At 34.8% G+C, this 24,239-nt stretch overlaps 1 protein-coding gene and 1 long non-coding RNA gene across 2 annotated transcripts in view; one reads left to right on the forward strand and one right to left on the reverse strand.

The window, feature by feature from the left end:
• Positions 1-24,239, forward strand: part of LOC100871808 (uncharacterized) — a 158,202-nt gene that overhangs the window by 31,685 nt on the left and 102,278 nt on the right. The window lies entirely within an intron of this gene.
• LOC147657802 (uncharacterized) overlaps positions 10,033-24,239 on the reverse strand; it is a 37,368-nt gene continuing 23,161 nt past the window's right edge. The window contains exons 2-3 of the long non-coding RNA XR_015291780.1: positions 11,688-11,930; positions 10,033-10,475 (exon numbers count right to left, since the gene is read on the reverse strand). This is a non-coding gene — a long non-coding RNA (uncharacterized LOC147657802). The remainder of the gene's footprint in view (positions 10,476-11,687; positions 11,931-24,239) is intronic.

Here is a 24,239-nt window from a genome sequence, read left to right on the forward strand (position 1 = left end):
CATTTTTAATATTATACAGAAAAATATAATAACGCGAAAATCCCTGAATATAAGAAATATCGAAAATTGAAAAAAGATTGATAATCGCGAGTAAATATCAATAACATATTGATTTTTAATTCAACATATGTTTCATTAAACTATTCGTTCATTACCAAATATTAATTATTCTAATAAAGAATGGAATAATATGTATTAAATTAACGATTCTTTTTACAATTTATATAAATACATGTCACGCATATAATGATGACCTACATTATAGAGTTATGGAAAAAGATTGAATAGAATTGCTTGTTGATCACTGTGTTAATCACTATGCAATTAGGCCAGCTTAATGATTCAACTTCTATAAAAGATCATCCATAACCTATGCACTTGTCTCTTGTATAAATATTTTAATGTAAATTATACACTTTTACAAAAGGCAGAAACAAGTATATTTTATTGCATTTTTATTCGCGACTGGATATTATTTTCTAAATTAGTATCCATCTCCATCTTTTGCTATTCTTTTCTCTCTCTCTCTCTTTTTCTTCATTTCAAAACATGCCTTCTCCTATTATTATCTTACTATCAACTTTACAACCAACGGTTGAAGCACCAAAACAAATTTTTTCTTTTTTTTTATTCGTTCGATGATCTTCCAGTGTTATCTAGCGTTATCGAGGATCGAGGTGAAGAATAACGAATCGGACAATGAAAATTCGAAAAAAAAAAAAAAGGGGGAGGAGAGAAATTTCAACAGAACGGATCACCGATAGCCGGATCAAAATGGTTTCTCGCGTGCATCGAACAACCAGGACAGAGAAAGAGTGTACCAATCGGCTTGTCTTGTATTACGAGCCGTCCATTTCGTTGTATCGTAAAAAGACAACAGGAAAGCAACAGCTCGAATTGCTTATCCTCTTAGAGACGTTCTCACCACCATTGACCAGTACTCGCAACTCGAGAACGTTTCAATTTGGTTAGTGTACAAATTTTTACAATTTTACAAAATTTTATACACCTCGAGGCAAAATTGTAAAATAAAAAAATGAATGATATCCAATTCTTCTTTTGATCGACGATCGAAACGTAGAAGATTATATTGGAAATAAATAATTGTTTTTTGGCGGCAAAATTATTATGAATTTTTTCTTTTTTTAGAAAATTGAGTGCATTATCCGTAGAATTTCTCCCTTATTAGATAAGTTTGAGGATGTTGTGGCGAATGGCTACTTCATTTGGAAAATTCCATCTGGTAGTTTAATTTCACAGGAAATTGGAATCCACGAATCGCTGTTTAAACAGATTCAATTCTCCGTGACAGACTTGATTCAAGCGCTTTTCTTAAGCGTTTCTCGTAGTATATATGTATATATTTACTTGTGTAGCACACAAGTACACCTCAAGGAGATGTATATGAGAGAAAATTGCGGATAAAATTTTCATTCCCTGTTTTCTCGATTTTTGTTTGAACGTATAAATTTAATTTCTTCCTCTCACAAAAATCTGTTATACGTTGCTTTAATTGGAATTTTGGCAGACCATCGTTTCATTGTGCAAATGTAAACCGAGAATTTGGAAACAGAGCGATGAAGTTTATGAAAGTTTGCTATAATTATTGGTTTTAATTTGGATGGATATTAATTGTGGAAATGAAAAAAAAAAAAATTATGCAATATTTTCGCTGTATAACTCTTCTAACACGTTGAAAGATTTATAATTTTGATCGTACCGTGTCATATTTTATTAGTAGAATTAATTTTCAAATTTGAGATAGTGGAGCATCGTTATATTATTCATATAAATGATTACATCTTTCAATTAAATTTTTACTAAATTGTTTGACGAATATTTGTTATCACTCATCACCAAACGCATAAATTATCGTATTATCCTCGATCGATCGATTACTTATTTACACCGTTTAAAAATTTATTTTAATCTATCGACTTTTTATCTCCCAATCTTCAGCCAATTTTTTTTTAGAAATTCGGACAATTTCATTTCGCAACGTGTACAAAATATACTCATTTACACGAAACTTAAACCAAATCTAAATCACACTGAAAATACATAGGAAATATTCATTATTGTATTAATAAAATCCAACTGGCAAGTGTGAAATCTATTATTAATTAAAATGCATATATCGTCTCTTCATAATGTGATAATTAAATTATGCAGATATTTATAAAACCAAATTATATAAATATAACTCGATCTTGGGGAGGATCAACTCGAGGCTTTAATTCGACGAAAATTAAGTTCGATTCGTTCGAATGAAATTCCATCATCCGTCCAAGCCTCCCTTTGAACGTTAACGCGATTAAACTTTTAATTTGGTAAAAAGCAAGGCCTCCTCGATCGAGGAAACGAACCGAGAAATCTCTCCCTTTTCTTCCCTTTCACTTTTACCTCCGCCTTTTTCTCCCCAACGTCATTACTTATTCGCCGTTCTTCCGCGAAATGTGGCGCCACCAATTTATCGGGTTGAAAAAAATTCAATGAACGAACGAACGAGAGATATAGATAGATATATAGATAGACAAATAGAGAGAGAGAGAGAACGGTGGATCAGCTGCCAAATGGGAAACCGTTGTTCGTGTTCAGCAGAGGATTCAGTCGGCCATCAACTGCCCGCTATGCTAGGATACGCGCACCGGCTGGCATGTGAATAAATAGCGGCAGGAAACTGCACTAGTTGCACGTTTCGGTCGGTGACTAATCTTCCAGAGGTGTCGTTTTACGGTTTCATTAAGGGAGGAGGAGCAAGAGGGCGCGCGCCCATCCTCGATGGATATAATGAAACGATTCAGCCCCCATCCCGGATCAAACTTTCATGCTCGAACGATGGCTCTCGACAGACACTTTCTTCCTTCCAATGGGAGAGCGATTCCTTTAAGAGGGGAGATCTTTCGTTTAAAAAAAGGGCGATCTTTTTACGGCGGAAAATGAATTTGGAATTTTTATAATAATTCCATCTTGTAAATGCATTCAAAGGATTATAAAGTTTAGATTTTTTAAAGAAATTTGATAATTGTATATTCTATTCTAAGTTGTTATTGCGAAATAGTCCAACTATTTCTCGCTAATCGGGTTAAATTTATCATCTTGCGGTTGATTAAAAATTATGCGATGGTTTATTAATTCGAAGGTTGGAAGCGTTTGCTTAATGAGTTGCTTGTTATGGCGGTCAGCCTCGCTAATTGGTATGCCTGGAATTCACCGAGTTTCCTATAGTTGGGATTGTTCATTTACACAGGTTTTTCTCTTCTACGAATCAATGGCTCCGCGTTGTCGACGTTTATTGGCGGCTCGCGTTGACGGCTCTTCGTTATCGTTCAATTGACGTCTTAGTTCGACGTTGCGCGCTCCAATCGAGATCAAAGAGCTTATTAAAGGTTTTTTTTCGACACATTCATATATTTATTTAAGCAACGTGAGTTAATAATATTTTATCAATTCTTCGATATTAATTAAGACATTGTTAATACATTCGTGGATATTTTTGGAGATAAGAAATTTCAATATTTGTTTGAAGGATCGTTAGATTGAATAATGTAATTTCGTACGATCGAAATTTGGATTCTATAAGGATTTTGTTTTCCATATACGAAAATTTCCGTTTCAAAAGGCTGCTCGATGATTATGAATCGTTCGTTAATACAAGCTGACTCAACTTATTTACTTTGTTTCTTTCTTTTTCCTTTTTCTTTTTTCTTGCAACCGCTTAATAAACTCCGCAGATGTTCACATGTTCGTTTTGCCTTCTTACAATGATTCGATTGGCGCCATGATTGTTCACGGTTACGAACCAATCGAGCTTGACATTCATGGGTGCAAATGATGCGTGAAGATTCTCGAGTTTCTTCGATCGTTCGTTTATAGCAGACCAATTATAGCGATGCAAATTGAAGAGAGAAACTTCATCCGAGCAGGCAATTAACGATACGCGTTATAAACCGCGATAAAACAACATTGATTCGTTCTACGATTAATCCATCGTCCACGGTTTACGCGTTTTATGAACTATTGATGAAAGAATTAATCTTTTATCATTTCCCTTATGGTTATTGCATTAGGTGGATGACGGGTTTATGAATCAACAATTCACACAATTTTAATATCAATTCACGAAATGGTCGTTAATTAATCCTCGTTCAACACGATTAAATGCGAGTTACACGAACCGATAATGGTTCATTTGCAAACCTTTTTGGCCAATAAATAACGAGTGAAATTTATTATTTCATACCTGTGAATTTATAATTTTCAACGCTATTTCGATTCGTTCCTTTCGTGGTTATTCTAATTTCCATAATTGTTACAATTTAATTATTTTTGAAAAGTTAAATTTATTAGGAATTAATTACACAGTCGAGGAATATATATTCGCTATAGTAATCAAACATTTTTATCAGCACATTTCATCTTGACCTATATCATCCGTTTAATTCACATTCACGTATGTTCCGCCGAATATTTTTTTACTTGTTATACAACGAATATCAATTAATCACGCTTGTCTAAACAGATAACCTCTGAAAATTCGATCAAAAGAAGAAGAAGAAGAAAAAAAAGAGAACGAATGCTCCGATAAAACTCCATTACTTCACAATGCTCCCTCTTCGATGATCTAATTTTCAAAAAAATACTCCAAATCTCAAAGCAGACAAGTATTTATCAACGTCTCCAAAGAGAAGAAAAACAAAGAAAGAGAGAAAAAACGAGTAAAAATTAAAGAAAGAAGAACAAGAAAAGCAAAATCATTCAGAGAGACACGAACCGCAAACCGAAATCCCCGCGATCTAATTTTCAAAAAAATACTTCAAATCTCAAAGCAGACAGGTATTTATCAACTTCTCCACAGAAGGAAAACAGAGAGAAAGAGAGAAAAAACGAGTAAAAATTAAAGAAAGAAGAACAAGAAAAGCAAAATCATTCAGAGAGACACGAACCGCAAACCGAAATCCACCCCCGCGATCTAATTTTCAAAAAAATACTTCAAATCTCAAAGCAGACAAGTATTTATCAACGTCTCCAAAGAGAAGAAAAACAAAGAAAGAGAGAAAAAACGAGTAAAAATTAAAGAAAGAAGAACAAGAAAAGCAAAATCATTCAGAGAGACACGAACCGCAAACCGAAATCCACCCCCGCGATCTAATTTTCAAAAAAATACTTCAAATCTCAAAGCAGACAAGTATTTGTCAACTTCTCCAAAGAGACCACAGAAGAAAAACAGAGAGAAAGAGAGAAAAAACGAGTAAAAATTAAAGAAAGAAGAACAAGAAAAGCAAAATCATTCAGAGAGACACGAACCGCAAACCGAAATCCACCCCCGCGATCTAATTTTCAAAAAAATACTTCAAATCTCAAAGCAGACAAGTATTTATCAACGTCTCCAAAGAGAAGAAAAACAGAGAGAAAGAGAGAAAAAACGAGTAAAAATTAAAAAAAGAAGAACAAGAAAAGCAAAATCATTCAGAGAGACACGAACCGCAAACCGAAATCCACCCCCGCGATCTAACCGCACGAAGCGCGAGGCGACTCGATCGAAATCCAGGAGAGGGGGGGGGGGAAGGGGCGAATCTCGCAATTAGCTAACGCCTCTGAAATTCCACACTCCCAATTAAGCTCGCGTGCACCAGCCTTTTTTTTCCTTTTTTTTTTTTTCTTTTTCCACGTTGCTCGATGATAGCACCGTGGAGCAGCAGGCGTTTTGCCTGCTCGTTATCATTTGATTGGCGCCTTGGTTATCGATCGGCTCACACATAAACGCAGCACACGTGCGTGTACGACGCGAGTCGACGATCACGAGCCGATTGTAATGAACTCATTAGCGCGAGAGGTCGTGCAAGTGCGATTTTTCTCTCTTTCACGCTTTTTCTCCTCCTCCTCCCTCTCCCCCCCGCCCCCTCTCTTTTTTCGCGTGTGCGTTTTCGAACAGTGCAACCTTTTTGCAGCACGACTCGATCCTCGCTCCACTTCGGCCGAAAACAGTCGACAACGATCCAGATACCATGGAAAGAGAGAGAGAGAGAGAGAGAGAGAAATTGGGTTGCAGGGGAAGAGCTTTCCACCTCGTCTAGCAATCGATTCATTAACGGTTCAAAACGTTAAGGGTTGGAGTCTTTGAACCGAGGAGTTAACCAATCGTATACGCTTCATTCATGGTGGATTATTATATCGGGAATGGATTTAAGGACGTTAAGAATTGATTATTAATTATCGTTACGCGAATTTCGTGTATAGCAAGTGTGCGTGGAGTTATCGTAGATCTCGAAGAAAGGTGGATGGGATATCGAGTTAAAAAGTGTTCTCTCATATTGAATTAGAAGGTAGAAAAGAGGCAATAATCGACCAGAACAATACTCGGATTAATTTAGTTCGAAAGGATTCCGGAATATCGAAGAGGTTTTGCTATTTGAAGTGGGCCGAGCAAAGCTCCCCTCAAACTGCACTCTTCCCGTCCATACACTGGTTCTCAGAATTTAGCGAACACCTGTTTACCGCGATCCCCAACGGGCATTTAATCAATTCGACTTATACAACCACCATTTTCTAATCAAACTTCAATCTACCCCTTCCTAAGCCGTACAATTACTTTCCCGCATACAATCATCACGCCTAGTAAAGTATCATCAACCTTTTTTAAATACAAATCTTTGCCCCAGATAATCAGTTTCGCTCGAACGAATTTTCATTTCACCATCTTCTTTCCATTCCAATTTTTCCCAATCTTATTCAGCTTTCAACAAGTGGGAAGCGCAGAGGTGAGCGTGTGTAATATAAGAAACGCGGGGAGAGCGGTTTCGACTCGCGTCAACCACGCTTTGACATCGTGCCGCGTTAGGAAACGGTTAGTCACGCGCGTCCATTAGGGCCCGGCTCTCGAGATCGAAATCGAGGATTCGACGTGTGTCCACCTTTAACGATACACGTATGTGTCCATGCCTCGTCATGCCTCTTGAACACAATCGCGGGGGATGTCGGTACCGGGATAAAAATCCTTTATCGGTGTTCCGGTGTACGCGAAAGGGCCGATGCAATGCGGTTATCGTGGTGGGTACACGGTATGAATAGAACGTTAACAAGATGTATCGCGCACGGACACGATGCCCACGAACCCGCTCGAATCGGTTTTCGGGATCAATGTTCACGACGTTCGGCTTTCACGTGTTTACTTTGCGTCGTGTGCTCCAGTTTATCGATTCGTAAAAATATTCGTTCGAATTATGGAAGTGAGAGCGAAATGGAGGAGTGGGAAAAATTGTACGAATCATTCTCATAAATCGTGGAAGAATAATTTTTTATCAATAAGAGAATATAAGATGGAGGAAGAATATATATATCTTAGAAATTTCAAAGTCTTGGAGAATATTTGAACCGAGTCTCTGTGAAATCTCCAACGTAATAGCTTCTAGATTTCTAAGAATCACAATAAAGGTCTTAAGGATCTTTCAAGGAATTATGGATCTTTCGGTAGTTGAGAAAGAGTTTTGAGAATTGCGAGGAGTCATACAAGTAGCGCTCTTTAAAAGTATATATATCATTTACAAAAATTGTAAAATAGTTCTAATTTCTAATAAGAGGACAAATTTTTTAAAATTATTTAAAAAAAAAAGACAATAATTTCTACAATAATTATATAATTGTAATTCCAATAAATGGATCAAGTATCTCTAAATACCAACAACGCAACTAAAAATTTGAATCGGTATCAGCCTTTTTCTTTTTTTCTAAATCGACCAGCACGATAAAAAATGAGATTTATGGACAGTTTTACGAATTCGAAATTTCGTATCGTGTTCAAAACTTGGATGATCTACGCCGACTACCGTAAATCCCACGTAAACTTCAAACTCTACAACTTCGAGGTAATGTAACATCGTAGCATGTGCATTTCGCTCTATATCGATCCTTGCAAATCCAAATTGACGTGCATGAGGTTACACGTGTTCCGTTTCGTGATAATTATAGATAGATCGAGCAAAGTTACTCGAACTTTGGACAAAACCAAATTCGCCAGTATATTATTTATTGCGTTTTCACAATATTTTCTTTATCAATCCCTTTTTATATTATCTTGAATATAATGTTGAAACACGAGATAAAAAAAGAAATAAGCAATTGCTCGATTTTTCGAAAACACACACAAAAAAAAAATTCTAACTTTCTCGAATTTATATTCGTTTACTATTTCACGTTTTTATAAAATTTTTTTCTCTTTAAACTCGAACGAAATTCTATTCTTTTTGGAATGGAAATAAAATTATCTAAACGTTCTTTATCAAGTATAGATAAGATTAGGTTATATTAGATTGTGTTCCATTCAGAATCTTGACCGTTTATCGCAATATTAACTTTGACGGCAATTCGTTTCTTAACGCTCTCCGTTTTAAAGCTCTTGTTACGCTTGCCAACATGGCAAAGTGTTATAAAAGCGTGTATTCATCGTACGATACGTATTTTATTTTGCCCGAGAAGAACGGAAGAAATAAATTGTCCGTATTTAAGGGCCGTATAACACATTCCGGGAGATATTTCGCGCTGGGGTACATGAACCGAAGAAAATTTTATCTCGAAAAGCGAGAAAAATGTGTCTTTACACCCTGGTTTTTACAAATAAATGATAAATATTTCTGACCGACGAAAGCGCTCTCTCTTTCCTTTTTTTTTTTTTTTTCTTTTTTCATTAATGCGAAAATCTACGAGCTTCTTGCTTGCGAAATACTTAACGATTTCAATTCGAATTTTCACTGTGTAAAAATTTTTTATTTATTACTCGTTTTTTAATCATTGTTTATTAGATTTTTATTTATCATTCATTTGTTTTTGTTTTTTTTTTTTTTATTTACGAGAGATTTTACGACCAAATGACTCGCAGAGTTATTATTATTATTATTATTATTGTTGTTGTTTTGAAATAAAAATTGAAAATTTTAATCGATTTTACTATTTGGAAAATGTAATTACGTTAAGATGACCGTTCTAAAAATAAAAATTTGAAATTGTGAAAAAAGAAAAGCTAATAAATAAGTTAATAAACAAAACGTTAAAATAAAAAAGTAATTAATTTGAGCCATTAATACTCATATCTCAATTTCTGCTCAAGAGCAGACACGTAAAAAATCATTGTAAAAGCGTTAATGCCAACACTGAAGGATCCTCAGAAGAGAGATAAAATAAAACGAGCCGATAGCATCCGTTCCATCATGCCTGGCCTCACGTTTTATGAAAGGTTACAGTAGCTCGTAAAGGAAATCCTAACGATGGTGGTGATTCGCCGACTCTGCAATTCCTCCATAAAACGACCAAAACCCCGTAATTAAACCGAAGAAAATTCTACGTTCTGGTTAAGGTATTAGAAGAAGTGACTTTGATCATAAAAATGGGAGGGAAAGAAGAATTTTCTATGCTGAAAAAAAAAAAAAAGAATGTTCACACGAAAAAGAGATAATTAACCGCAAATTTATTCCGTGATAAAATATCAAAGTCGTTATAAATTTCTAATTGGTTCGATTAACGTATCGTATCATCTTGAATTTATTACTTTCTCTACTTTAATCGAATACTACGAATAATAAAAATATAAATAATATTTTCAATTCCCTTAAACTATTAATTTCATCATTTATATTGTTATATTATTACTATATTTTCTACGTTGTTATGATATAACAATAAATACACGATGCAATTCTTTGTAATGCATTAACATTTAGATACGTGCATATTTTCTTCCGATTTAAATAAAAATCACCGAGCGAGTCACACAATCTTTTACATTCACTTTTTCACAACGTATCATAAAGAAATTAATAACGCAAAATTTCACGCCTCTCAATAAATATCAATATTTCTCGAAAACTATACACACATATATATATATATATAAAACACAAATATATCTACCTTTATCTTTCAAACGTATCATTTTCTCTCGTATCTTTTCTAATTTTTACTCACGTTTAAAAAAAAGAAAAAGAAAAACCGAAACCATCACGTACGCAACTACGAACGTAAGAATCAAAAACCACTTACCTCGTTCCACCTTAATCTCGCCTGGCTTCCACGTTCTTGAATACCGGCTGCGTGAAACCAGATTTCTCGACGATGCCAATCTTCCGAAGTTCTCACGTGGACCAAGCGTCTCGAAAGGAGGAAAGGTCTGTTTTAACGCCCATCCAGGGCATCCGTAATTAAATCACGATCGGCCGGGGGATCGTAATTTCTCCCACGAAAGCCACGGAAAGGTTATCGAGGCGTGCAGCAGCAGGTCCGGTTCGCGGCGACCAGCATGCCGGAAGTCGATCAACGAAGCTGGAACCCTCTGATACGGCCTCAACTTGCGCGTTGAAAATCGAATTATTCACCAAGATTGTTTCGACGTCCGCTCGCTTCGGTTTCCCGTAACGAAATGACGCTTAATTTTCGGCGAATCGTGTTTACTTTCGTGGATTAACGCGGGCTCGTCGTTTGTATTTCTGGAGGTCGGAAGAGAGTAGAGTGAATCGAACATAATAACGAGCGTAATAACGTATATGGAATAATGATAATTGAAATTGTGATATTTTTTTACGATCTATGATGTTGTAATTTTTCGAATACTTTTTTATTTTATCGATTTAATTATCAAAAATTTATTCCAAGAATATTTTATATTATATATAAAATTTAGATATTACTTCAACGATGAGAATTATTTTTCCTGCCGATTTCTCAAGGAATAAATCGAAGCTAAGGGGGAAATGGAATTTATTATAATGTAGGATAATTCTTCATCTTCTCCCTTTCTTTCTCGTATTTTATCTAATTAAAATTTCAAATTCAAGCAAGAAAATACGTATCGAATTGTTATTATGAGATTGTTATATCTTGCCAAATATTTGGCGCATCGTTATTAAACTTCACACAACAGAATCTAATTATTACTTTTTTAAATACATCGATGCATTGCTCCAATGGGATTCAATATATGTAAATTTTCATTGAATGGAGAGATTGGTCCCACGAGACTCTATATTTTCTAGAATTCTCGTTGCGATTTATTTTATTCACTGCGCAATTTCTAATGTATAATTTTTTAAATTATACTTAGAAACTGTTATATATTAATTCAATTCAATATATATAATTATATCACCACCTAGATAGAGTGGCGCGAAATTCAAATCTTTCCAAACGAATTTACTATGCCGTACTAATATTACGACAGAAACATAATAAATTAATTAAAAGTAGATCGAATCTAATACTCCATCTTTCTCAACAACATCCAAAAAAAAAAAACCGTAACAACCCTCCAAAATCCCTATAAAAATTTTATTACTGCAACACCCTGTTAATCTCGAAGTTAAAAAAAATTTTCCATATCTCAACGCGATGATCATGCCTCACCTTTTTCATCTCTTAAATAAAAATGCAGCAAACCTCCAGATCCAGATCCAGATCTACATGATATCGCAATAAAGATTAGAAAGGGACGTCGAAAAAAAAAAAAAAAGAAGAAAAGAAAAAAAAGGAAGAAAGAATGGTCTGGTCAGCGGCAATCGGAATGCCTTCTTTTCCACGCCTCCCCTCGATCTCCCCCCCAAGAGAATTATCCGGCGATTCTAGTTGAACGTCGAGGGTCACGGGTTAATGCAAACCATTAGTCTCGGAAACGAAGGGTCGCCGCGACGAAAAAGTGCACTCACCGTGGAAGACCTCCGAGCTTGCAGCAAAGCAACGAAAGCTGTTGCTTCTAAAGGATCGCCTACACCCTCCCGCCATTTCCTCCCGCTCTGATGGATGTGCATCTCGTTTGCCTCTCTCTCTCTGGGCTCACCACTCGCTTCTCGGCCTCGATTCGTTTTCCAGTTTATGCGGCCGATCGGCAAACAGGCTTGTTTTGAAACGAACCGGGGGGGGGTTGAATAATTTATCACGTCCCGTTACACCTGAAACGGAAGTGGAAAGGTTTTATTAGAGACGCTGTTCTTAGACGTAACATTCTCGAAAGGAGAAGATTGAGGTATCGAGGATTTCTCGATAGAATAAATCAAATATAAAAAAATTTTGAAGCGAGGAGTATACGGGATTATTATTGCTTTACGCGATGGAAGGATGGAAAATTTTGGAAATTAACGATGTTCGGTTTTTTTTCTTTGTTCACTTTAAATTTCATCCACTTTAAATTTTTCTAATATTCTAATGAAGAGGATGTGTATATAATTTATGTAATTTAATTATAATTTACGTTACGATCGTTATAATGCAACAAAGGATTAATTTTACGCAAGAATTAACAAAGGGATACGAAACGTTCTTTACACGACAGGGAGGATAATACAAATTCAACATTTGTTTTAAATTTATTCTTGATGAATGAAATTTCATCGAAACGGGGAAGGGAAATGGGAGAAATTTCTTTAAAAGGATTTGGAACCAGTCGAAAAAAGGGAAGGGGGAGGGGGGGAAAGAAGTCTTGCAATGAGCACGAAATCGATATTGTTTCTTTCTTTCTTTTTAAGAGAAACGAATATTGAAAGTATGGCGAAAGAGCGGACATAAACTTTGTGACAGATTTAGTTTCAAGGTATAAAGGCGGAACATATTCTTTTATATAGCGTTCCAAGACATTATTGCGAGTATGACTAGAAAGATCTATATTCGAACATGGAATAAAATACCCTCTTTTAAATCGAATTACTTTAATTTATAAATTCTTTCATCTTTTTTCTTTTTTTTTTTTTTGAAATTTTATGCTTTCGACATAAACGAACATATTACTTTTTTTAAATCTCTTTCAATTAAAAATTAACTTTAATTTTGCGCCCATTATTTCTCTTAATTATAAAGATGTTTAATGTTGTAAATATTTCGAATATATTATTTTGATAAAATTCGTACGATTCAATTAAATTAAATTGAGAGATTTGTTTGCAATAAAAACGTACCTACGTATATACGATATGTTTGACATATCGTATTCAACTTTTATATCGTGACACATTTTATTTTACAGAAAAAGTACAATATACTCGTTTCATATTTGTATAAAATTTCCTATAACAAACTTCTTTTAACCATTTACGAATGCAACATTGAAAGTTGATAAGATATTCTGTTCGTTGATTAGAAAAAAAGTGACTTTTAAATATGATCATGAAATAAAACGACACTCGTTATATTTATTTCAATTATAAAATAAATTTTATATATACTCCTTCCATCATTCAAAATAATTACTTTCATTAAATTATTATTCGAAACAAGCTTCCACTTCCTCTTCAAAGAAATTCTAAGTGGAACTTGGTCGCAAAAAAATGTAGGGACAAAACTTACGACCATAAGTCACTAGCGCCATCTACGACGCTATATCTCCGAAAGGAAGGGCTGATCCCTCTTGATCAAGATCGTTTTCAATGGATCGTATCCTGCGGGGCGAAGAAATTCGTCGGCCTTCTTTATGGGCAATTCGTGAAACACGATTAACGGGCAAAGTTCGTTTCGTTCGAGTTGGAGTTCGATGGCGGTGGCAGCGTAGCGTTAATGAACCATAGTTCGCTGATTCGACGATGAGCATTCGGGAGTTAATCGGCCGCGCCACGAAAGCAATTTTGCCAACTCGACTTGTTTCGCTCGATAAGGTCTCTCTAGGCAATTGTACCTTTACACGTACATTGCATGCGTGCATCTATGTATAGGCTTGTTCCATCGGCTTGTTTCGAAGACGAATTTGACGTTGGAGAGGAGGAATTCGCTTACACGTGCACTTACAATTTATGATTAAATGATATTTTACTTTCTTTTTTAATGCTTTTAATCTTGTTGAGTGTAAAGAATGCAATTTTTTATAATCGAGAATATTATTTACAAAATTATTTAGAAAATTATTTACAATCTGTTTTACGACAAGAGTCAGTGTCAGTTTCGATATATCATTTTCATCAGAGATTGAAATTCAAGGATTGCGTTAAATGTGTGCGACATATCCTTATCCTTATCTCCATTTTTTAAAGATTGAGAATATACGCGCGTTTTATCTTTTGCAACACGTAATACGCTTTTATATTATTCGATAAAGTGATTCAACGCATAGAACAATTGAATTCACTACTAAAACCTTCTTCTTACATAGCGATAAAATTCCATTTAAAAAAAAGCTCCTTTTAAATCGCATTACTTGTTCTTGAAAGCTATGAAATGAAATAGAATGCATTATACCTCGAATAAAGATCAATATTTAATACGGTTAGAGAGCGTTGTAAAATTTAAACGAACCAACAATTGCATCGAATAAAATTATTCAAACATCTACATATTTCAATAATTTCTATGCATCAACAATAAAATGAAATTGCAATTTCTAGAATTAGGATAGGATTATCTCTCTTTTGAAGGTAGAATGTCCACCAACTTGTGAATTTTGCAACGTTAAGAATAGAGGTCCTCGTCCCGCGATGCAAGAAGTATTTGTCCTACGGAAAGCAATTCTACACGGAGGAACAGTTTGAAATATAAATCAGTACAAGAGCTAAACTAAATTATATAGAATGGCGTGAATCGAACATAATGCGATGAAATTGTAAGTTTAAATACAAAAAACATTTTAAAACATTACATTTTTTAAAATTTCTTCCTTACATTTAATATCCTTATATTTAACATTGTATCGTATTTCATCTGGTATCGATGGAAAAACCTTGTAACTTGATACAACGTGGAATTATAGATAGCATCGTTTCATTTTCTATTATTTCGATCTTACATTGTATATCACACGTGTGTGTGTGAAATTTTCGATCTCGTGTTCACGTTCAAAATGAAACACCCTGTACGTGAGCACTTATGTATGTACACATGGCTGGCCCGTGACTCTTTTCCAGAACTCGCGTTCTTCTCTCCTTTCCCTCAACAATGCCAACTTTTACAGTCAATCTCGTTTCGTTGGAATGGAGAGTTCGAGTTCCCCGTTCCATCCACGCTCGAAACGTGTATATGAACGTTCAGGGACAGAACGAGATGGATTTGCCTTTTCGTTTCGACTTTTCGCAGAAATCTTGTTTCCCCGCGTTACCACCATCCTTTCGAACGAATTGAAGTTAACGTGTTAAAAAGGAAGGATCGAAAGTTTATTTTTACATTCTTTCCTTCTTTCTTTTTAATTTAAATATCACTTAGAATTCGTTTAATATCGTTTATTAAATTGGAAGTAGTGAATGATTGTAGTGCATTTAAATTGATCTTCCTTATAACACCTCTACTTTCATCAACATAATCTATGATTTTATATAATATGATTTTATATAAACAGATATGGAATATTGTAGTCCAACTAATTAAAGTCAACTAACGTTTCTTCAATAGGATTATCTCTTTAATGATTTTCTAAAGTGACGATATATAATTTTTTCTACATTACGAAATACCTTCGATTTGAACTGTTCATTATTCATTGATTAAGAAACGATACGTAATAACGAGACATCTAATAAATAAATTTCTATTCACGAGTTTAAAATGGTGTTCAAAATATAATTTAATCGTTGAAATAAGGAAAGACATCGTATAACAATATTTGTTCTTTCATACAAGCACAAATTCGATCATCGTCGTAGGAGTGTTAATTCGAGCTTGAAATATAATTACACTTGTACATTACAGAAACGCGATAGGAAAAATGGATGCCTTCTTCGTCCATTTTAAAGTAACTATCGGATAGCAGCAGTTCCTTCGCTCTCGTTCTGTAACTCCAACCAGAACGTGTCCCGAACGATAATAAGTAACAGTCTGGAGAAGATTTATTATGCCTCGTAATTTGTCACGAAAGCCCCTCTCTGAAAGCCAATAAATACTGTATCGTTTTATTTTCAACACGTTTCAGCACCCCCCCTTTCGTAAGACAGATTTATCAGGGAATTAATTATTCAAACAAACAAATCAGGATTTAATTATTATTTTTCTTTTTTAATTCGTTTCAATCCTACGTTTTATCGTACTTTTCTTTTTTTCTTTTTCTTTTTTTTTCAGAGTTAATGCGCCGTGATAGAAGATTCTGAACCAATTCCCCGATTAATCTTCTGTGATTCCATTTTATTCGCAACATGAATAATTATACGATTATATTTTGTTCGAATTTTAATCTTAGGATCACTTATTGTTATTGCTTTTTTTTTTTAGAATGAAATAGGGAATCGTAATTGAATTATATTATTTTTTTATCATAAATATATATAAAATTCTAGTTTTTTAATTGATGTAAAGTTTGTGTATTACATTTGTTTACACAGTTTTATCCAAATTTTAGTAGGTTTACAATTGAACGAGTTGATCAATAAATAAACAAATAACTTAATAATTAATAATTCTATATTTAAATTTTCTTTGCTTATTGCTTGTATAGATAATTTGTTATTATAAAACACGATATTAAAATGATAACTGTTCATATGTACAATCGCACAGAGGATTATTCTTCGTAATTTACGTATGTTGCCTATTAATGAAAAAATTAATTCACTATTATTTCACAAATTTTAAAAACGAAATCGTTTATAACATAATATTGTCGATCTTTTTTGTTGTGCAGTTTCTCCTTTTGCATCATTTTTACATGTCCATCCATTCCTAGAATTATCTCAAGATATTTCAAAAACAGGTCGACAGAATTTTCGAAGGGATCCAAAAAATTTACATGCAAATCGTAATGCACATGCAGCGAGAAGCACAGTTCTTACTACATGTTAAGGAAATATTGCCAAGTGATCTTGGAAAGTATCGAAATTCGATGGAAAAGAAATTCGTGGACCCTTTGCGAACGTCGCGAACGAGCAGTCGATTTTATCGAAGCGGATGTGTTTGACTAGTAGATTTTTTTTTTTTTTTTTTCTTTTTTTGATCGAAAACTTTTTTGAACAAGTTTCAAGACAAGACATTTCACGTTTCACGTTCGACGAAATTTCAATTTCCAGATGCTTCCAAATTATCCGCAATTTTAATGATTCCTAACTCGCGGATTAATTTTTAACTAATGACATTTAGCATTCATTTATATCATTAATTTTCCATCGTATTCCATAAAGATTATCCTTATCGTTATTTAACTCAAACGCAGTTTCTAAATTTTCCTTACATCACTAAGTTGAATATTATTAAAATGAATCGAAAAAGAGTTTCTCTAAACGAGATATATTTTCGAATTTAAACAAATTAAAGAAAATTTTCGAAGAAGTTTTTCTTATTTTTTCGTTGTGTTTTCCATCCCATCCGTATTTGCCTTTTACAATAGGTATTTACCTTTTTTTCCTTTCGCAGAAGTTTCACGTTGAACGCCGGAATGTAAAATTGGTACACGAGATGCGCGACGAAACAGGAGGAGAAGCAACATATTGCTTTGATTCTAAATGTTCCACTTGAATTCCGCGTAGAAATATTCACGTCAACGAGCAGGGGATGACATTTTTCACATGTAAACTAGCACGATTGTTTTCTTCGTTGAATCTGCGCGACAGATATAAATATATCGTCCAACAATGCAACGAGAAATTTGATTTTTACATTTTTTTGCACATTTGTTCCCGCACGAGTTTTTTCATTACGAAATTTCATTACTTTTACAATTATTTGATCTTGGCAAGCGATAATAGAACGTGTCGAACAATAAAAGAGTATAATTGTTTAATTTTTTTTTTTTTTGTTTTCGTTGTTCCAACTTAATTTTATCGAAGGATCGTCACAATTCTATCTTTCATTAGAAATAGAATTTTAAACCAGCAATTCTTCCCATCGAGTCTCGTGAATTATCACATCCTAGTGTCCTTTCATTAATACAATATTACGTTATTGCAAAAAACACTTCTAAATTAGACAATTAACACTTAATCGAGCGATTTTCCTCTCTCTTTTTTCAACAAAATGTATAAAATATAAGAATACACAAATACCAATGTTATAAATTCTAGAAGAACTCCAAATTATTCCGATTATTTTAATATTTACATTACGATATTTAACAAAAAATACACGTTTTGATGGAATTTTTAAGAAATTTCAATATTCCATTTCTCTCGGTTAAAAAAAAAAAAGAAACGAGATGAAGAAGGAAAAAAGAGAAGATCTCGTTACTTCAAACTTCTACTCTCGTTCCTTTTCTCTTTTTCCTAATTTTGAATTAGATCGAACCGACCCCCTGCAACGTTCGTAATACAAGGAAACACGGAATTCGATCCGTGTACCGTACGATATCGCGCGTCGTGTAAATTAGAGCGCTAATTAATCGGAACGACCATTGACCAGGCACGTGTACAGCCTGCATACAAACTACAAAGGAGCATCAAGTTGACCAGAGCAGGTTGCTTCGCATATTAGCTTCCACCATTTAGTACAGATCCTTCGAAAACATTGGTATAAATAAAGCATAGACCTTTAGAGACGAAAGGTGTTTGGATCGTGTACGATAAATTAATCGTAACTATTTCATCGAAGTTCCAACGAAGAAAATTGATTGAGAAAAGATTGTTAAAAAAGATTCATCCCTTTCTTATCCCTCGTTGTTTTGAGCATTATTAATATATTTGTACTCGTTACTCGCCCTAATCTTGAAATCTGATTACTTTTCCTTCCTTAAAAATATATAAATATTCTTTCTTTTTTTTTTTACTAATTTTTATTTGAAAAATGCTTGAAAAATCGTGGAGTATCCTCCTTTATATCCGCACAGATAAAGTAAAAATCTGTTTAAATAAAAACAAAAGAAATTATTTTGAAGATATGGGTTATAGCTAATTCTAAGGATATTTTGAGATCTCGAAGATCGGTCGTTTACATGCTACTCGTTTCGAAGTCGAGCCTCGTATCAAATTAAAATAATACTTCAAGCTCCCCTTTTAATATTGGCGAGGCTTGTGGCTTTTCGACAAGTTGTTTTAACCAAGTTTGATTAAACATGGCTACGAAAAGTAGCGGTATTCACATTTTAGTACCGTGTCCAACATTTATGGCATGCCTCTCTCGCTACCGAGGATACAAGTGTCAGGTGTGCTTACAATGGCTCGCAGAAAATTTATTTTTTTCCACGAACAATGTCTATAATGATTCGCCTTTTAATTTGAAAGAATGAATCTTACATCATTTCAAACGGACATGTCTTATTAAGTTCCCTGATTTGTGATAATTTTTACGACAATCTTTTGTCAAAAGTTAATGGATTCTCGAACGCGTATAAACACTTTTAGAAAATCATTCTCGAAGAATGTTACATCGATATAAAAACTTGGATTATCTTCTTCTTTCTTTCTTTCTTTCTCCCTTCATTTTTTTAAACTTTTATAAAATCGAACGAAATAAAATCAATTTCCTACCTTATTATACGTAACAAGACGATTAAAAGATCGAAAATGATTTTTTCCTCGATCACTTATACGATCGACACGAATTTCCTTCCGAAATCGAACGATACATTTATAACACAATATATAAACAACAATAAACAAGCACGATTTTCAAGCGATTAACGACTAATCATCCGACATAGTTTTCTATCCAAGATAAAACGTTTCTCATCATCTGGTGAAAAATAGCTTCTCGCTCGGCCATAAACTCCGCTCGAGACGACTCAAAGAGGATGAATAACGATGATAAAGAAGGACACTCTCCTTCATTATACAAGATCCGCGACAATCCTAAAAGGCTCGGTGTGTGCGTGTGTGTGTGCGTACACGGCTTGGATCCGCGCGCAAAGAGGAAGGCTAACGAGCCGTGCCGGCGGTGGCGCACGTTCCGGCCATTGTTGTCCGGTAAATCGACGTCCAAATCAATTCTAATATTTCTCGCGAATCGATTGTTATCGGCATGGGTGCAATGGCTCAGCCGGCGGCCTCGTTCCGCTTCATAATAATAGATCTCTCGTGATAATGAACCGGAAAAGCGTTTCGCTATGCCGGCTACCACGATAATTCGCCGATCCCCCACAAAGGAATTCGCCTCTGATAATCGGGATGCATCAGTGAAAAACGGAACAGAAACGGGAGAGGGAAGGGAGAAACGAAACTCGGTTAAAAATTAACACGTTTCGCTTTTCCTTTCCACAAATGGATGGCCAACCAAGGTTTGGCATTAAAATTTGGCAGGCTGCGTTTCGATTCGTTAAATTCTTCTGGTCTGATAAACGTTAATAATGATTGATAATATATTAGCTCTTAAAATCAATATATATATATATTGAAATTCGAAATAAAATTAATTCATTTAAATTTATATATCTAATTCTATAAATAATTATTATCTATTACGCGATGGAAGAGTATAATTAAATTTTAAACTTTTGGAGACATCGTTTACTTAAATAGAATCTTACCAACGAGTTATTCGTGCATGAACTTAAAAAAAAAGAAAAAGAAAAAGAAAAATGAATAAACTTGTGTTTATCTCGGCTCGTCGAAGAATCTGTTTCCTTTTCTCCATCGAAAGAGAATTCGATGGATCTCGGTTTGACGAGCGGGATGGAATGGAAACGAATCTCTCGACTCTTCAACCCAGATTCGACAATTGAATCGGTGGAATCTCGGTGGAAAGGGTTTCCCGCGTAAATTTCGATCGGCGGAGGAACGAAAGGGAAGTGACGAATAGAAAAGCGGTCTCTTTAAGCGACCTACATACACACGCCGTTGGCCGACGACGTAAAGTTTCCAATTTCCAATTTCGAAACTTTAAAACCGTCCCCGTTGCGACGTCCGCAATTCCCCGAGCTTCCTTCGAATTTTCCACCGTATGCAAATACTTCCGGCCGTTTTCGATTTGCTGCTACTTTCCCCGACCATTTCCAATACCTATTCCATATATATATATATGTACACACACACACACACATATGAATTTATTTTCACCATGTTGGAGACGATGAGGAAGGTAAATAAGGAATATTTTTCTTAAAGAAAATTTACAGAATCAAAGTGAACTTTCTTATCAAAGCCTCTCATTGAGCTCTTGTTAAAAATGAGATTACACGCAGTAAATGAAAGTTATCTTGACTTCTCGTTTGTTTTGTTACACGTTGAAAGCTTATTTCTTCCATCTTGACTTATTCCTCGACTCAAGATGGACGCATCTCGTTCATTTCTTTTCGTCGCATCGACCAAGGATTGCAATTTTTTGGCGCGTTTCTGTTCCTCGTCTATCAACGCGAATATCATCGAACTTATCGATTTCACAAATCGTGGGAAATATTCGAAGAAGCCGATGGAAGGAATTGGATGAAAAAGGATTGGAGAAGGAAGGGAAGAAGAATTAAACGGGGAGGGAAGGAAATAGGAGCGGCGAATAAAGTTACGTTAAAAGAAGGTGAAGCGAGATTTAAAGAAGGGTGCAAAGGTACAAAGGTTGAGCAAATACCGAGGGGAGGAGCAGCAAAGTTATGCCGCGTTACAGCTTTTTGAAAAGAAGAAGCACAAAGGGACAGAAGAAAGATTTGAGGAAACGCGGTTTTAAAGCGAAGTTACGATTGTTCCTTCCTTCCTTCCTTCCTTCCTTCCTTCACGATTTGAAATAGTAGAGAAGTAGTTTTTGCTCGAATGAATAACACACGCTTTATTACTTTTTTAAGTTTCTCACTTAAAAATTGACGACAGATTTAGAAAGATCACTTTTTTCCCCCTTTCAAGCTGATTGATTTGTATACAGAAGCCACAATTTTTTATATAATTCTTCAGAAAGCAAAGTTTCGTTTAATTTCATACGAAATCATTCGATACGACGAAACATGTTCCAAAAGCTACGAATTCATCATGAGAGAATCATAAAAATTTTAAACGCTACTTTACGCGATCATCCACGATCGACTAATAAATCCAAGACGCAATTCCTCGATAAAATACGAATAATCTCTCTCGCGTAATCTCGTACACGGTGGTAAAAACAGTCGTAAAACGCAAGAAGAAAAGAGAGAGAGAGAGGGAAAAAGTACTGTTAAATACACGTAGTTGAAAGAGAAGAAGAAAGCGAGCAGAATGTGAAACGGTCGAGAGGGAAGATTCGGAATACGCGAGTGGCTATTATGACAACGCAGAGCAGGAAAAAAAAAAAACTATTTAGGGGGACGAGAGAGAAGCAGCGTCAAGGAGGATGAAGAAAGTATAAAACGTGCCGAGCAATATAAAAGATAATGTGGAAGATGGGAGAAGAAAGGGAAAATGCTTTGCACTTTTCGCGCGTGCACAAACCTTCTCTCGTTGTGTATGCGCCAGTACTTTTGCAACGACACACTGATTCGCCAACATTTGGATGAAACGAAGGGGGATTTTAAACCTCGACGATCTCCTGTCTGATATGATAGGCTGGATAGGCTGGATCAACGAATAGGAAGGAATAATGGATGGACGTTTTGTTACATAAAGTGTTGTAAAACCGATCGATTTGACTGGCAAAATATATATATATATGTTGCTCGTTAAACAGCAGGAATATTTTTAACGAAGGTTGATTTCGATTTTTCAGATTGTTTTCCTGTGTATATGTAATTTTACTCTAGTTTCAAATGCGACGTTTTTATACGTAATTTTATACAAATTTCAATTGAATGTAAAGATGTAAAGAGGTATAAATAAAAACGTAGTTTAGTTATTTAATTATTACACGTTTAATTATCCATTGTTTATATATTACGTTGTATTAACATCTACTTTTTGGCTTATTTCGTTTATTTTTGATATTTCGAGAATTTTTTCTTTTAATTGCGCGTTATTAAAAATTACAAGAGTTATCGAGTCGATTAAATTTTCTATGGAAGCGATATTAGATATCGTCGATTTTCTAATATAAAAGGGAGAAAAGCTTCGTAAGCACGATCTCACGTGTGTGTGTGTGTGTGTTTCAAGTGATATGCCGACTAAGCAGTGTGACATTAAAATTTAAGGAGTTTATACGTTTGCACCATCGAGGTGCAAAATTAAAAGCCAAACAGATTTCCAATTGAAAAAATCTCACGCAATTGAATTAACGCAACAAAATTATACGATTTATAATTTGAATTACTATTTAAAGACTCGTTGATCAAGGAATAAAATAATTTCTAAACATTCGTTACTTTTCGTCGAAACCGGAGAGATTGCATTCTGATTTGTCGCAGTTCAGAAACTATGATGTGTAGAATCCATTCTAGGAAGAGGTATAACTGATAAACCGAGTTGCTGGACCGGAATTGAAACTCGGATCTTTCAGATTCAGCCCTAGTAATTCATCTATTCGGCTTATCTGTATAATCTTTCTTGCTAAATCCGCAAGTTCTAAAGAAAAAAAGAATAAATCCTTCGACACTATGGATATATTTATACGTTTAAAAAAATTTAAAAACTCTCAAACACGTACAATATTCAATCGAGACACTTGATTTTTGCTTACAACACATGTTAAACGAATAAATTCTACGTAAACAATTATTATTTCCTTTCATTTCAATCTATCTATCCGTACAATTCGACGAACAATGAAACAATTCGAGAGCAGATAGAAAATAAAAATTCACTCTTCCAATCGACACAAAAATTTAAACCACTTATCACATAGACACGCTTGTTTAGAAAAATGATCCTTTCGAACCAATCCAAGCATCGATTCCTCGATAACGAGACACCCTGTATAGACGAGAAGTACCGATTTATACGAATAACCGTATAATCGCGCGGTTCTGGAAAAAATGGAAGGAAAGGGGGGGAGGTCCGGATATATAAAGGACAAATTGCACGAGCCAATCAACTCTTGATTGGCGGCACAGAGAACCCCGTAAATAATGTATGCAAATTGTCCCTGTCGTGGATATATCACAGGCGAAACGTATTATAATTTCACAACGGCGATGTATAATTTTACGAGAACGTTTAAAAATCTGTGTGGATCGACGAATCGAGTCGTAATAAAAGAAGAGAGTCGCTTTCGTTCTCAACGGATAATGGATATAACGGATGGTGGAAAAGGACGGTGGAGATAGCCGATTCTAGTCGAAAATATAAACATTTTATTCGCGGAATAAATGGTGGATCGTTTCTGCGAGATGTAACGCTGAAAAGAACTTTTCAATCCGTTTTTTTTTTTTTTTTTTTTTGTTCGAATAAAAACTGTTGATTAGATCCACGTGAAACGCATGGTAAATTTTGCGGACAGGCAACGATACAACAGGATCGTCTAATGATTGGCCGGTAAAAAGTAGCTCGATTCGAAATTGTTCGATTGAAAAAAAGTGACGAGTTCGAAGTTTCGAAGATTTGAAAATTATT

Source organism: Apis florea, unplaced genomic scaffold (assembly GCF_048593485.1).
Source record: "Apis florea isolate Af1SG1 unplaced genomic scaffold, ASM4859348v1 contig_2835_pilon, whole genome shotgun sequence".
Lineage (NCBI taxonomy): Eukaryota > Metazoa > Arthropoda > Insecta > Hymenoptera > Apidae > Apis > Apis florea.